We start from the raw sequence: 14831 nt of genomic DNA on the forward strand, positions 1-14831 counted from the left end.
GTATTTGTTTTCTGACTATGTTGGGATTTTAAGTTGTGTAGCCATCAGTATGTGAAAGATTCTGCATTTCATGCCGTTTTTTTCTGTCAAACATCTTATGCTACTCATCCGGCAAGAATGAGAAAATAGCATTACCCAAACCCGCGAGGCAGGTGGGTGAAATTATAGGTCGAATTGTCCCACTGATCTTGAGCGCTTGTTGGTTGCGAGTATTAAATTGCTATCATGAAGTGCAATTCTATTCATGTGCTTGGTTTAATTGATGGCTTTCTTGGAAGTGCAAATCCTAATTAGGTTTTCAATGATAGGAATCATATTCTGGGTAATGCGAGGACCAAGGCTTCACACATAAACTTTGATAAGTGATAAGGTTGCGAGTCGACTTTAAATTTTGTTTACTAGGCTTGTACTAGATTACCTGGTAAAGATTCATGGGAAGTTTAGAAACTTGGGTCCGAATCAGAACTCTTTTATTTCTAATGCTTTGGTTCGGTTGTATTTCATTTGGCGGTGAAAAACTTGGAATTTTCTAACCCAAATGCTGGGGAAGAGATGAACAGCCAACTCATGAAACTTCTGTTGCACTATGTGGTGAATTAGTTAGCAAAGAATTAGATAATAGTGAAAGCCTGAAAAAGGCTCATGGATTAGGAATCTAGAACCAGAAGTGAGATATTATGGGATGTCTAGTTGATCATCAATCATGGTAAACATGATTACGAGGTTTAAGGCATCTGGCGTTTTCCATAGGTTTACCCCAAGAGGTCCTTCCTCAGTCGATGACTCAGTGACCACGGGTTGTTACTTGTTAATATAACGTGGTTACTACTTACTACTCTAGAACAGCTCCACCAAGACGAACAGCTCCACCAAGAGGACCTGTGGGATAATGATGGGCCTCCACGCTCTCTCTAGCTCGTTAGGGTTTCGGATTTAGATAAATGACAACTATAAATTGTGAGTTCTCTCCCTAAACAGAACTATGCAGCCTTCAACTCTTCACCATCCAAACTCATTCTATTAAAATTCTCTCATCACAATGTTTTTGTATGGTTACGAGTAAAGTGTTTTCTTAGAGCAAGTCTTATGGTGGATCCATCCATCTTCTATCTTCCACACCACCTCAGCATTTAGAATTGTGGATGGAAGTGCAAATGTAATGGTGGAATAGTGAAAACGCTATTCTTAATAGCACTAAAAAAACGCTATTAAGAATAGCACTCAGTGCTATTAAGAACATCCACAATCACGACCATATCCGGGGACTATACCCAAATTTGGTCGTGAATTGAAACGTAGTGGGTGAGACTAAACCTAAACATAGTCCGTTATTCTAGGGTTTGGGACTGGATTTGGCAGCCGAGACAGACTATAATCAAATTTGGTGGGGCGAAGGTATAGCATCCGTTTAGAATCAGGCGAAGGTATAGCATCCGTTAGGAATCAGGCGAATGTATATAATTCGTTTTGCATCAGGCGTTAGTAAAATGTACGTCTAAAGAAAATGGGATGGATCCGAAATCTACGCCTAACCTCCAAACGTTGATATAAAGTCCGCCTATTATCAAACGCAGATTATAGCTCCTTCAGATTAAATTTTAGTCTTGTCCCCGTTGCGCTACAACTCCGAAAATGCCAAAATTTTTTAGTATTTGGTCTGATTTTTGGTATTTAATCGAGTCGATGGTTGTGGATGCTCTAAGAATAGCGTTTTTTTTTCGCAGCCGTTAGATTTCAACAACTCATTTTAAATCTACAGATAAAAAAAATGCTATTCTTAATAGCGTTTTTTTAGTGCTATACTTAATAGCGTTTCTTGTCTTCTACTGCGCTATTCTTATTGGCGTTCACATAGATTCCACGGACACTTCCACAAAACCGTGGAACTCTGCTTGGATTTTTTGTGGAAGACTCCAACTTGGAAGCCACTAGACTTGACATTCAATGGTTTTTCCACACTTGAAATAGGTTGGATTCCATCGTAAGACTTGCTCTTATATCCGAACTCTCACATACTCCACAAATCATCCATCCTCCTTATGGACTCCCACTATGATTTTTCCTCTCAATTGAGTAATTTTCCTTAAACATTTCACGGTGCTCCATGGCTTTTTTTTTTGGTGATTTCCTTACTTCTTTCTTGTGGATTCGGTGATTCCGCATTATGTATCAGTATCACCGTATGTTGTTGTAAATAATACGGTATCTACCCTTTACTGTGGAATAAATGTTTTTAGTTTTTTATGTTTTTGTGAAGCAAATTAAATTCTTAGTTCTTGTTCTCCTTTTTTTTTTTAATTATTTTATTAATATGAAAATTTGAAGAAATCAGTTTTTATATTTGAGTATCTGAACCACCTTGGCCTCTATGGTTGCTTCTGAAAATCTACTTAATTGAATCACGATGACAGTTCTTGAATGACCTTGCCCTTTCAGTTTGTATGTCTAAGGAAAGGTCCTGTGTACTAATCCCAGCAACATTTTCCTTTAACTGGAGCAACCAATCTAGCTTAATTTAATTTAGATGGAATAATTTCTTGTTAGATGGATCACCAGAATGTGTAATTTACAGTATTTTGTTTTCGTGTTTCGATTTTAACCTCTGTAGCTCAAATATTTGAGCCATTTGTATGTGAAAGATTATATGCATTTCATGTCGTTTGCTGTCAAGCATCCAATACTGTTCATCCTGCAAGAAACAATGGCATCAACCAAACCAGCTAGGCAGGTTCACTCATAGGTTAAATTTTCCCACGGTTTTCTGTGTTTGTTTGGTAAGATGACTTAAAATGTGGTTTAAATTTTTTTAACTAGTCCCCAGTAATGTAGCTTTGGAGTAGTATTCAATAGACCCAACATGAAGACAGGGGAGTTGCATTTGCAATGTCATTGTGAAAAAACCCAAATATCAAATAAATAGAGCTCATATTCTGAAACCTAAAATACTGCAGCTAGAAAGAAACTCAAATTTGGTAAATTGAACCTAATACAGTTAACAAAAACACAATTTCCATGTACGACCTATATTTTGAACAATAACTAAAAATTGTGAAATTCTTGAATATTGGCAAACTAAAGTATGCTTCTTAACCCAAAGCCAAAATCCGTAAAAATATGGCTAATACAAAACAAAAAAAAATGCATAAAATCATACAAAACTTGTGTTCATGACAGCTCAATGAGCAAATTACCCTTTCCGCATCAACTTACCCCTATCGGTACAATCAATCACGCCACCAGTCACCCTCGGTCAATTGCTGCAAGTTGATATCACAACTTGGGTCACTAGAACAGATCCACAAAGAAGACCAGTAGGCTAATGATGGGCCTCTATGCTCTCTAAAGACTTTTAGGGTTTCCGGTTTAGAAAAATTGTCATATAAAATGTAAGTTAGACGACGAGTCTCTCTCCCTAAACAGAACTCTGCAGCCTTCATTTTACTCCAAATCTAGATCTGGTCTTTAACCAGTTCAGTACCCAAACTATTCTGCTTAAGTTCTCCATTAATTTTTCTCTTTATAATGATCTTACAAATTGGTTTTATCTGGAAACTCTAACATACTCCAAAATCATCCATCCTCCTTGTGGACTCGGCACTATCATTTTTCCTCACAGGTGAATTTTTTAAATCAAGAACTTCCGCAGATTGAAGGGTAACTTCATGCCTTCAATTTTCATCTTTAGGATTCTCATTAACTGACGGAGAGGTTATGCTGTGCTCGATGAACAAATCGAGGCGTTCCTTGTTGGTTGTTACTCATGGGAGAAAAAGGTGCACAAACAAACGAAATATCTTATAAAGAATTTGGAAGAAATAATCATGTCTGATGTATCAGGTTTTGTTCTACATAATATGAGATTGGATCCACCATTGCTGATTTCTAGTTATTATGAAGTTTACTATGCTTACTGTAAACTTGTTATTTTGGAATGTATGATTAATTTAGATTGAATTATTTCTTGTAAGAAGGATCGTCGGAATGTCAAATTACAGTAATTTGCTTTCCGACTATGTTGAGATTTTAAGTTGTGTAGCACAAATACTTGAGCCATTTGTATGTGAAAGATTCTGCATTTCATGCCGTTTTTCCGACAAGCATCTAATGCTACTCACCCTGCTTGAATGAGTAAATGGCATTAACCAAACCCCCAAGGCAGGTGGAGTCATAGTTCTAATTGTCCCACTGATCTTGAGCGCTTGTTGGTTGCCAGTATGAAATTGCTATCATGAAATGCAATTCTATTGTGCTTTGTTTAACTGATGACATTCTTGGAAATCCAAATCCTAATGATATAATCATATTCCGGGTAATGCGATGTCCAAGGCTTCAAACAAACTTGGATAACTGATAAGGTTGAGACCAAGTAGTGATCATAAAAAGTGGATTGTACACTAACCCTTCTATAATCTATGATGTTTTGCACTCAGAATGAAGCATCAGGAAATAATGATGCACAAATCGACTCTCAATTTTGTTTTCAAGGCTTGTACTAGGTTACCTGGTAAAAGATTCATGGGAAGTTTTCAAACTTGGGGTGGAATCAGAACTCCCTTATTTCTAATGCTTTGGTTCGGTAGTATTTCATTTGGCGGTGAATTTGGTCTCGGAACTTGTTCGTTGAAATGGTTCTTAGAGCAACTGCAATGGGCGACCAAACCCAATTTTTTGGTCCAGACACGTGACGCAGTCGAACAGAATAAAGATCAAAAATCAGACTATACCCAAATTCCAGACCATATTTGGTCTGGACCAGAGACCAAAACCAAATTTGGTCGAGCGAAGTTATAAACTTCGCCCGTTAACGGGCGTTTATATAATGCACGCTTCGGATGAAGCGTTTGTATAAGTTTCGTCCCCTGGTCAAACGGTTGTATAATGTACGCCCTAGTCAGGCGAAGCTGAAATGTCCGCCCGACCAGGCTGTTGTTTAAAGTTCGCCCGATGACAGGCGTTTGTAAAGTCACCACCCCATTTAGTAAGTTTCTTTTAAGGGGATGTTCTTCTGAATATGCTAATTAGAAAAATCATCATCATTAACAACATTTGAAGGTGATTACTTTGAAACTGTTAATGTGAAGGAATTGTCATTTGAGTCTCTAATAGTTAAGTGGGAAAACCTAAGCATTAGAACTCATGGCTCATGTAATGGTGTGATTTTAATGACTGGCCATACTCGGGATGGAGATGACATTAATGTTTACCTTTGGAACCCGACTACAAAAGAATACAAGAAAATATTAAAGGATAAAACATACTATGTATCACCGTGGAATGAAGATTCAACGCCAATCCAGTACACATATGCGCTTGGTTATAACTGCGATACTGAGGATTTCAAAATTGTTAAAGCTAATCCTGTTTATGGTTATACTGGTTACGATTCTAATACAGTGGGGCGGTGATTATATGCACGCCCTTCTCCGGGCGGAAGTTATATAAACGCCCCATTGGGCGTACATTATATTACCGTCCCATGTCACGGCGTAAACTCTATGGCCGCCCCACATCCGGCGTTTATTATATCAACGTCCCATGATGAGCGTTAACTTTATGGCCGTCCCAATTGGGCGAACTTAATAGCTACGCTCCACTATCAGGCGTTGATTATACGTCCGCTCGAATAAATATACTCGTTACCTTAGCGTCATACCACGGACTAAAGTCAAATTTGGTCGTGATTTTTAGTCTTTGATCTTTGGTTTTGATCGCACCATTGGTTTTGATCGCACCATCGTGCTAAGACAATAAATAAAAATTCGAGGACAACAACATCAGGTACTGCAAGGTTTGCTGAGAAGTTCAGTACTTGGAGAGCCAAATGACATATACGGTCTCAGAAAATATGCAAGGGTTTACAGAAATCTGGGAGAGCTGAGTGTCGGATTCCTGCCCGGTTTAAGTTAGTAACTCCAGATGCGGCTGAGTGTCGGATTCAACCCACTCCAATCTTCATCAACCCGGTGTCTGAGATAACCATATCTTATGTATCACTGAATGTTGTTAAATGGTATGAGATCTACCATTCCTGCTGAATAAATGATTCCTGTTTTGTTGCTTAAAAAAATTCTTAGTTTTTTGCTCATTATTTGATATGAAAGTTTGAACAAATCAATTTTTATAGTTGAGTATCTGAACTACATTAATCTGAATAATTATTTTTGATTTTATTTATTTATTTAGGAAATCACGATGAGAGTTCTGTTAGAAATTGAGACAAATCTAATCATGTTAACAAAACAATCCATGAGTAGATTATAGGATCTAGAATTTATTATGTTCACCACAACCTAATTACAAAATGAAACTGTACATACCTTCACACGTTTTGCAATATTCCCTTGTCTCCCTGTTGCTCATATATGCTTGCTAACTTCAGTCTGTGTCCTTGATCAGATTGAACTAAAATACTACTTTGATTTTAATTTTGAGGACCATATATTTCTTTACCCAAACTTTACTGATTGCTACTCATAAAAATAAGGGATGGAATCTCACAAACTTCTGTTCTCCGGCAAGAGAATAAGAGATCCCTCATGGATATAAAGAAGTAGTTTCATTACACTATACTAACACAGGCATAATAATCGACACATGCTGTGCTGAAGTGCATAATGCTGGACACGTCACTAGTTAGACTAAGTCAAGTTTAGTCGTACACGACTCAGCCTAGTCATGTGCCATACAATCCAACAAGTTCGTGACTGACCTGCTTGATTTTTATGTGAGAGTTGTCCTTTCGGTTTGTTTGTATGTCCAAGAAAGTAGCAGTGTACTAATTCAACTCATAGATTTTCTTTCTTTCATTCCAGATTCTGTGCAACATTTTACTTCACTTACCAACTGATCTTGGCTTACCTTAATTTTAATGGAATTACCAGAATGTCTGATTTACAATAATTTGTTCTCTGACTATGTTCCCATTTTAAGTTGTGTAGCTCAAACAATTGAAGTCCCTTCATTTGAATATGAAAGTTTCTGCATTTCATGTCGTTTGCTGTCAAAAATCCACTACTGTTCATCCTGCAAGAATAACAAAATTGTTGGAAATTCAGGTAATGTTGTATCACTGGAGCTTAAAGGCCTTGCGATTATTTTCAGCAATTATTTCGACCGTTCCCAATAAATTGGCGACTATAATCGGCTCAGTGAAATATTGCATTGCTGTCAGGATACAATGAAGCCCTATCAACGTTGTTGGATTCAAAAGTTGTACTCCTTGACCCAACAAAAAAAACACACTGTATTTGATTCTGAAGATGCTTAGAGAGAGAGTTTTTGATGATTGAAATGGAAGAAAGCCTTCACTATTTAAAGAGGGATTCATGCATTTTGGTGATGTCTTTCCATCATGAACAGACACTTTCAACGGGTATCCATTAATGATGTCTCTTGAAGAAATCCTATGGGAACAGACAGGTCGAACACAACCACAACCGGAAGGAACAAGCAATTTGACCATGGGTCACACGTCTTGTGTGTTTGTTTGGTTTGCGACATAGAAACCTCATGAAATAGACATTAATTGAGAAAATTGTTTCCTAACAATGTACCTGGACTCCAATTTTAACTTAGTAGTAACTTTAAATGCAGCTGATCCTGCACTCATCAATGCATATCTGTAACCAGAAATTTTAATACTTAATCAGCTCTCTTTTGCTCCATCAATTGTGTAAATTCTTGAATATTGGCAAACGAAAGTATGATTCTTAACCCGGAGCCAAAATCTATAAAAATATAAGTCAGCAAAAAATGCTAAAAATCATACAAAATTTGTGTTCATGCTCTATAAGCATCCGTTTACACCCTTTATCGAATACAACCAATCATGCCACCCTCGATCAGTGCAAGTTGTTATTAGAACCGATCCACCAAGACGACTCGTGGGCTAATACTGGGCCTATGTGCTCAGTCAATCTTGTTAGGGTTTCGGATTTGGAAAAAATTTCATATAAATTGTGAGTTAGGGGACGAGTCTCTCTCCCAAAATAGAACTCCGCAGCTTTCATTTCTCACAAATTAAATCAAGATCTGGTCTTCTAACTCTTCACTAGCCAAACTTTTTATACTCAAAATTCTATCTTAAATTCTCTCTTTATAATGATCTTACGAATCATGGCTATGAATAAAATGTTGGTTTTACCTGGAAACTCTAACATACTCCAAAAATCATCCATCCTCACTCAGCACTATCATTTTTCCTCTCAAGTAAATTTTTTAATTCAGCCATTTTGTCAAATGCAAGGGTTACTTCCTGGGCTCGATTTTCCTCTTTTAGCGGTTTCAGTTTTGTTTGTTGTTACTCATGGGTGAAGAAGGTTATAAAGAATTTTCAAGAAATAACCATGTCTGATGTATCAGGTTGTTCTACATAATATGAGATTGGATCTACCATTAGTGTTAGAAAATGTTTCTGGTTATTTTGAAGTCTACCATGCTTAATTTTGATTGAATTATTTCTTGCAAGAAGGATCGTTGGAATGTCAAATTACATTAATTTGTTTTCGACTATGTTGGATTTCGAATATGTGAAAGATTCTGCATTTCATGCCGTTTTGCTGTCAAGCCTCTAATGCTACTCACCCTGCATGAATGAGAAAATGGCATTAACCAAACCCCCAAGGCAGGTGGAGTCACAGGTCCAATTGTCCCACTGATCTCGAGCGTTTGCTTGGTTTGGGATTGCGTAATTGCTTTCATGAAAATGCAATTCCATTCATGTGCTTGTTAATAGATGAGTTTCTTGAAAATGCAAACCCTAATTAGGTTTTCAATGATAGGAATCATATTCTGGGTAATGCGAGGACCAAGGCTTCACACATAAACTTTGATAAGTGATAAGGTTGAGAGTCGACTCTCAATTTTGTTTTTGACAAGGTTGAGAGTCGACTCTCAATTTTGCTTTTAAGGCTTGTACTAGGTTACCTCGTAAAAGATTCATGGGAAGTTCTGAAACTAGGTTTTCAGTCAGAGAACTCTTATATTTCTAATGCTTTGGTTGAAAAACTTGGATTTTTCTAACCCAAATGCTGGGGAAAAGATGAACAGCCAACTCATGAAACTTCTGGTGAATTAGTTGACAAAAGATATTAGATAAGAGTGAAAGCCTGAAAAAGGCTCATGGATTAGAAGTCTAGAACCAGAAGTGAGATATTATGGGATGTCTAGTTGATCATCTGAGCCTAGGCAGAGCATACCAATACCTCATACGATCAATCATGGTATTTGTGAAAAACGCGCGATGATATGATTAAGAGGGCCTTCCTCGGTCAATGACCACGCGTTCTTACTTGTTAATAGAACGTGGGTTACTACTTACTACTCTAGAACAGCTCCACCAAGACGACCTGTGGGCTAATGATGGGCCTCCACGCTCTCTCAAGCTTGTTAGGGTTTCGGATTTAGAAAAATTGTGACATAAATGAACGATTTTTTGGGACCATGGTTTTTTTTTGAGACCATGGTTTATCTAGAAATTGACGTTTAGTCTCAAAGTTGGTCGGCTTTGGACGCTTTAGTCCTACCATCTCAGACCTGGTACTCAATCCAAATTTGTAAATACGATGACATTTTAATCCATTTTTATACGAGTTAGTCCAAAATATTACCGATCTAGAAAAATTCAGTTATTGTTATTACCCTAAATAACCTTTTAATGTTTTTGATGTTTTGTAGAGAGAGAAACAAATCAGTTGGAGACAAAATAGATCTAAGTTTTCTTCTTCTTCTACCTCCTTCCCTTCGTCTGCTTCTATTACAATTGATCATAAAAAATATGATCCAATAGATAGCGTAACCAAATATATCAGTTCAACAATTTCATTGGAGATTTCGCAAAAATGAACTATTGGATTGGGTCTTCGAAATTTTGAAGGAGAATTTAAATAAAACATAGACGTAAAGGAGATTGAGAAGAAGCATTAGAAGGTTTTTTCTTCTTCCTCAAATTATACAGTAGATTTTCATTCTGAATTCTAGTTCTCGATCGGAAAATAAGAATCATCTTTTTTTTTTTCCCCTCTGTAGAATGGAATTAAAGTCCTCGGATTTTTTTTTCTATATATATGTTATGTTATGAATTTTCGGGTAAAGTTATAAATGAGTACTTGAAATGTCAGGAAACTTGGGTTATATGGATTATTTTTTCCGCTACAATCAAAACCGGAGATGTTGAGGTATACGATGGTTCATTTTGAAGTTTCTTATTGTTACTGTTGTTACAAGATTGAGTAGTTCTTAGAATGTTCCAAGTACTAATTAAAACTTGTGTACCTGCTTGTTCATGATTGTGATACCAAATATGGGTTTGTACCAATTTTAGGATACTATCTGAGAAAGTTTAAAACACTATTTCTTTTTGTACATGACCATTTTTTATCCTTTATTATGAATGTAGAAAGGGACTACCGTTGAATAGATGATTGAAGAAGTAGTGGGGGACAGTGATCATTTGAGGAGCTCAATTAATATTTGTGTAGGTATATAAGCTCAACTTGCATTACACTTACACTTCCTTAAATGACACAAGCTCAATATCACATCAGGTTATAAGCTGGTGAGTTTAGTATGTAGGAATTTGATTTTTATGGATCCTATCAAATCTATATTTTTATTGAATTTTACGGTTCCTGCAATATCATTTTTCGTAAAATGACTATAAGTTTATGTTTGGGATAAATTAATGGGGTGTATAAACTGGTACACAAAATAATTAGGGTTTACATGTGAAAAAAACGACTTCATAAGCTTATGCTTGCGTAAATAATTGGGGTGTACAAACTGGTACACATGTGGAGATCCATGACTTCTTGTCAGTAATGTGAAAGATTCATGGTGGCTTTAGAAATAGAGTCTTGGGTTAAGGAAGTTTTGTCAAATTGTTTAGCTCAAGTAATTTCGAATGCTACCTCTGCAAGGGCAAGTGATAGTATTGGTGTTTGACGTGAGTGACAGAAGTAAATTATCTTATTAACAATAGGGGATTTTTAAGATGATAAATTTTTAACAATAGGGATTATGTAAATTTTTATTTGTTTCCAGGTGTCCCATGCACTATCACTTTAACCTTGCATTTCTGGTGTGGCTCCAACTTCTATCTTTTGATGTGAGTAAAACCTAGCTCTTGGGTGGCTATTTTTCTTTGTTACATTTAGGTTTGTGTTAATAAATCTCTATGTTTTGACCACTCTTCAGTTATGTTCGTAAAAGAACAGTGTGTACACATTAACATCAACTCCTTTTAAAACTCTTTGTTACTTGTCCTGAAGCTTTTTACTATTCAGCCCTTGAATTTATTGTTATTATGTCCGCAGGAACATTAGCATTAAGTTCTCTTTGGCCACTAATGATAATTGGGAGAGACATGGAAAGATAGGATCATTTGGGTATATATGTTTTGGATAGACATGTAGACAATATGTGTACATAGTTGTACACCTATTGATTATTAATGTGTACATAATCATATATGTGTTAATTGTTGGTGTTTACATAATTGTAAACATGCTTCTTACTATACAAGAATCTTTTATTTTAGATTTAATTGTTATTTTATGTTTACATCTTTAATATGATAGGTGGTGTTTACTCAGGGGGAGACATGGAAAGACCGGATCATTTTGTAGGCGTGTATATAATTGTACAAGATGATGCAACGCGGTGCAAGGTATTTATTATAGTTGTATACTTTGGTTCCCTTGGTGATTCCTACGTCAATATTGTTCCTAAATGATAACATGATTGTGTGCTTTAGGCTTTCTTAGTTAAATTTGATAAGTACAACCTTCGTTTAATGAAATAACATATTGATTCCTAATGTGTACATAATTATACACATGTAGATAGTTAATGTGTATATAGTTGTACACTTATTGATTGTTAATATGAATGATTTGGGTTCTACATGTTTTACAGGGTGTACATATTGGTGCACCTGTGTAAATCTTATGAAAAAGTAGGTTTCCCTTGTTTTACAACGGTGTACATATTGGTGCACCCGTGGGAAGTAATTCCCATGAAAAAATAGGTTTGTGTGTGGATGTGAATGATAATCTTTATGCATGTTTTGAAGCGGTGTACGTATTGGTGCACCTCTGTCATTCCCCTGTAAAAGTAGGTTTGTGTGTGGTTATGAATGATCGTTTTTCTGCATGTTTTACAGGGGTGTACACATTGTTGCACCTGTATAGTTCCCATGAAAAAGTGTGCCCGAGTGTGAATATGAATGATCGATTTTATGCATATTTTGCAGGGGTGTACACATTGGTGCACCAGTGTATTTTCAATGAAAAGGTAGGTTTGTTTGTGGCTACGAAGGATTGGTTTTAGGAATGTTTCACATGGATGAATATATTGACGCACCAATATACTTCTCATGAAAAAGTAGGTATGGGTGTGAGTATGATTAATGTTGTGCATGTTAGTAATCTCCTTTTCAGTAAAGTGCAATGAATCACTGTACTGGGATATTTCGAAGCAATATTAAGTTTGTGTAGTAATGCCCACATGGATTGTGTCTCTGACCATAAACCGCCTAACTTTTTATTTTGATCATTTTTTTGCTTTATTTCTTATGTGGATGTTGGTGAAAGGATAATCACTTTCTTTTCAAGCTGCGATTTCTTATGTTCATTGTTTTTTCCTCGATGCAGGTTATCTGCTAAACTTACCTCTACAAATCTAGCTGTTATCCAACTGGAGCTTGGCATGGTTGATATTTTTCTGTCTGTGCGGACTAGGATGGCAGTTTGGCTATCATGGAGTTTGGATTTTTTTGGATCTTTGCACCGGTATACATAATTGTACACACAAATGTAAATTATTTTTTTTTAAATTAAAATTATATAGTCATATGTGTACTCTTTTTGTAGGTCTCGGAAAATACTTTCAAAATATATAAAGTTTGTCGATTTTGGACGAGCAGTTTAAAAGTTAAATTGTTTTTAATTATTTTTTATATTATTTAAAAGTTTGTCGTACAGTTTCTTTTTTTGAGCAAACGTGTCACATCCACGTTGAATCTGTCAGTTGCAAAACAGTTTCCACTCGTTTCACGTGTGCTTTATAAAACACGTGTGGAGGTCAGCAGCGTCTTTATACATTTTCTGGACTGATCTGTTCCTAGTTGGAACGAGATGGACTAATCTATTATTTTTCGGGGGGTTTTGGACTGAACCGCTTTTTCCCCTTTATTTTTGGGAAAGATATTAGAAGTAAATCTAGGTCACCCCTTATCTGGATATTTATATTAATACCTAAATTACCCTCCTGATTAATTTTGGGTGATGATTAGTTAGTGTTAATAATAGTTAGTGTAATGATTAGTGAGATGATTAAGTTAAAGATAATTAGTGAGATTAAAAAATCAAATTTTTTTTTTTAAAGAAGCAGAATTATTGAGAGAGTAAAGTTAGAGAAGATGAAGAAGGAAAACATGAAAAATGATGGATTTTACCAACCAGGTGTGCTTCAAACTTAGATAATGTTGGTTGAATTGCTCCAAACTTTCAAAAAAAATGAAAATTTTTATGTAGATTTGGGTCAGTTCGGTTACCATATGTCAAGAACATGTAACCGAACACACCTGAAAGTGTAGTTCGGTTACGTTTTCCAAACACGCAGGTTACCGAACTCGCTCGTTAATGGAGGTTTTGGTCGTACAGTCTAATGTTCGGTTACCTAGGATAAAATGGTAGGTAACCGAACTTTGAACTTAACAATTTATTTGGGTACATCTTGTGTGTTCAGTTAGTTCGCAAACTTCAACGCAACCAAATTCCCAACCGAACTGCAGGTTAAAAGTAATCTAGTGTTAGAAGTTAGGTTGGTTCGCAAACTTCAACATATTTTGCGAATCAACCGAACTGGGCATATATATGCATATATGCAATTAGGCAAACGTTCAGTTACTACGAAATTTATTTCTTGGCGAATTAGGTAGAGTTCGATTACGAAGTTTCAAAGGTAGAGTTCGGTTACAAAGAAAACTTAACATTTTTGCGAACGAACCGAACTTGTGGACTTCTCATTATTTTCGTAAACTAAAGTTCGGTGATATCCTTATTTTGCGAAGGAACCAAACTTATGGAATTCTGTTGTTCTAATACAAGGAGTTCGGTTAAAAGTATTTTTGCGAATCAACCGAACTCTTTTGGCTAAGTTCGGTTTTTTTTTGAACTCAAGATAGTGGCCACAATAACACAGTTCGGTTAGACTGGATTTGTTTTTTTTCGGTTCTAAGGGTGGAGTTCGGTTACTTTGTAGTTTTAAATTTTTTGGCGAAACAACCGAACAGAGAGTTCGGTGACTTAGTTTTAAATCCAATAGGACCGAACTGTTCTTCGTTTTCTTCATTTTCAAGAAGTTCGGTTAGTAAACTAGGGTTTTTTGGAAAATCGGCCTAACCGAACATGGCTCTGTAACTCCTACTAAAACCCTATTTTGATGATTTCTATTCGATTGAAGCAATCAAAATCAAATTAAAGTGAAGGGTTTGTTGGAAAATACCTCCGGAGTGGTCCCATGGCAGAATCAGGCTGCGGCTGGTGTCTTTTATACTCGATAAAATTATCATGTAACATAACTTAATTGTGATTGCATTGATGTTGTTACATTTCTTAAATAGGCGGTGGTGGTGGTGGTGGTGGGAGGTGGTGGTGGTAATCGGTGGTTGGTGGTGGTGATAATTGGAGGTGGTGGTGGTAATCGGCTGTGGTGGGCGGTGGTGGTGGGAGGAGGTGGTGGTTATATATATATATGTGGTTATTAGGTTTATTTTAAATTAAATTAGGTTAAGGGTAGGTTAGTCATTTCAACGTTTTAGGACCCCCTAT

The 14831-nt window shown here is 36.3% G+C and overlaps 1 long non-coding RNA gene across 5 annotated transcripts; it reads left to right on the forward strand.

Annotated features, from left to right (window-relative positions):
• Nucleotides 1-9703: 9703 nt before the first annotated feature.
• LOC113317411 lies at nucleotides 9704-12963 on the forward strand. 5 transcript variants are annotated; one of them, XR_003343515.1, is made up of 7 exons: nucleotides 9704-9927; nucleotides 10119-10175; nucleotides 10397-10478; nucleotides 11041-11104; nucleotides 11592-11665; nucleotides 12651-12788; nucleotides 12870-12963. It is a non-coding gene; the product is annotated as an uncharacterized LOC113317411 (long non-coding RNA). The 5 variants fall into 5 exon arrangements; XR_003343516.1 differs by having other exon boundaries at nucleotides 11577-11665; nucleotides 12651-12915; XR_003343514.1 differs by having other exon boundaries at nucleotides 12651-12915.
• Nucleotides 12964-14831: the final 1868 nt, after the last annotated feature.

The sequence above is a fragment of the Papaver somniferum genome, chromosome 10 (assembly GCF_003573695.1).
Source record: "Papaver somniferum cultivar HN1 chromosome 10, ASM357369v1, whole genome shotgun sequence".
NCBI lineage: Eukaryota > Viridiplantae > Streptophyta > Magnoliopsida > Ranunculales > Papaveraceae > Papaver > Papaver somniferum.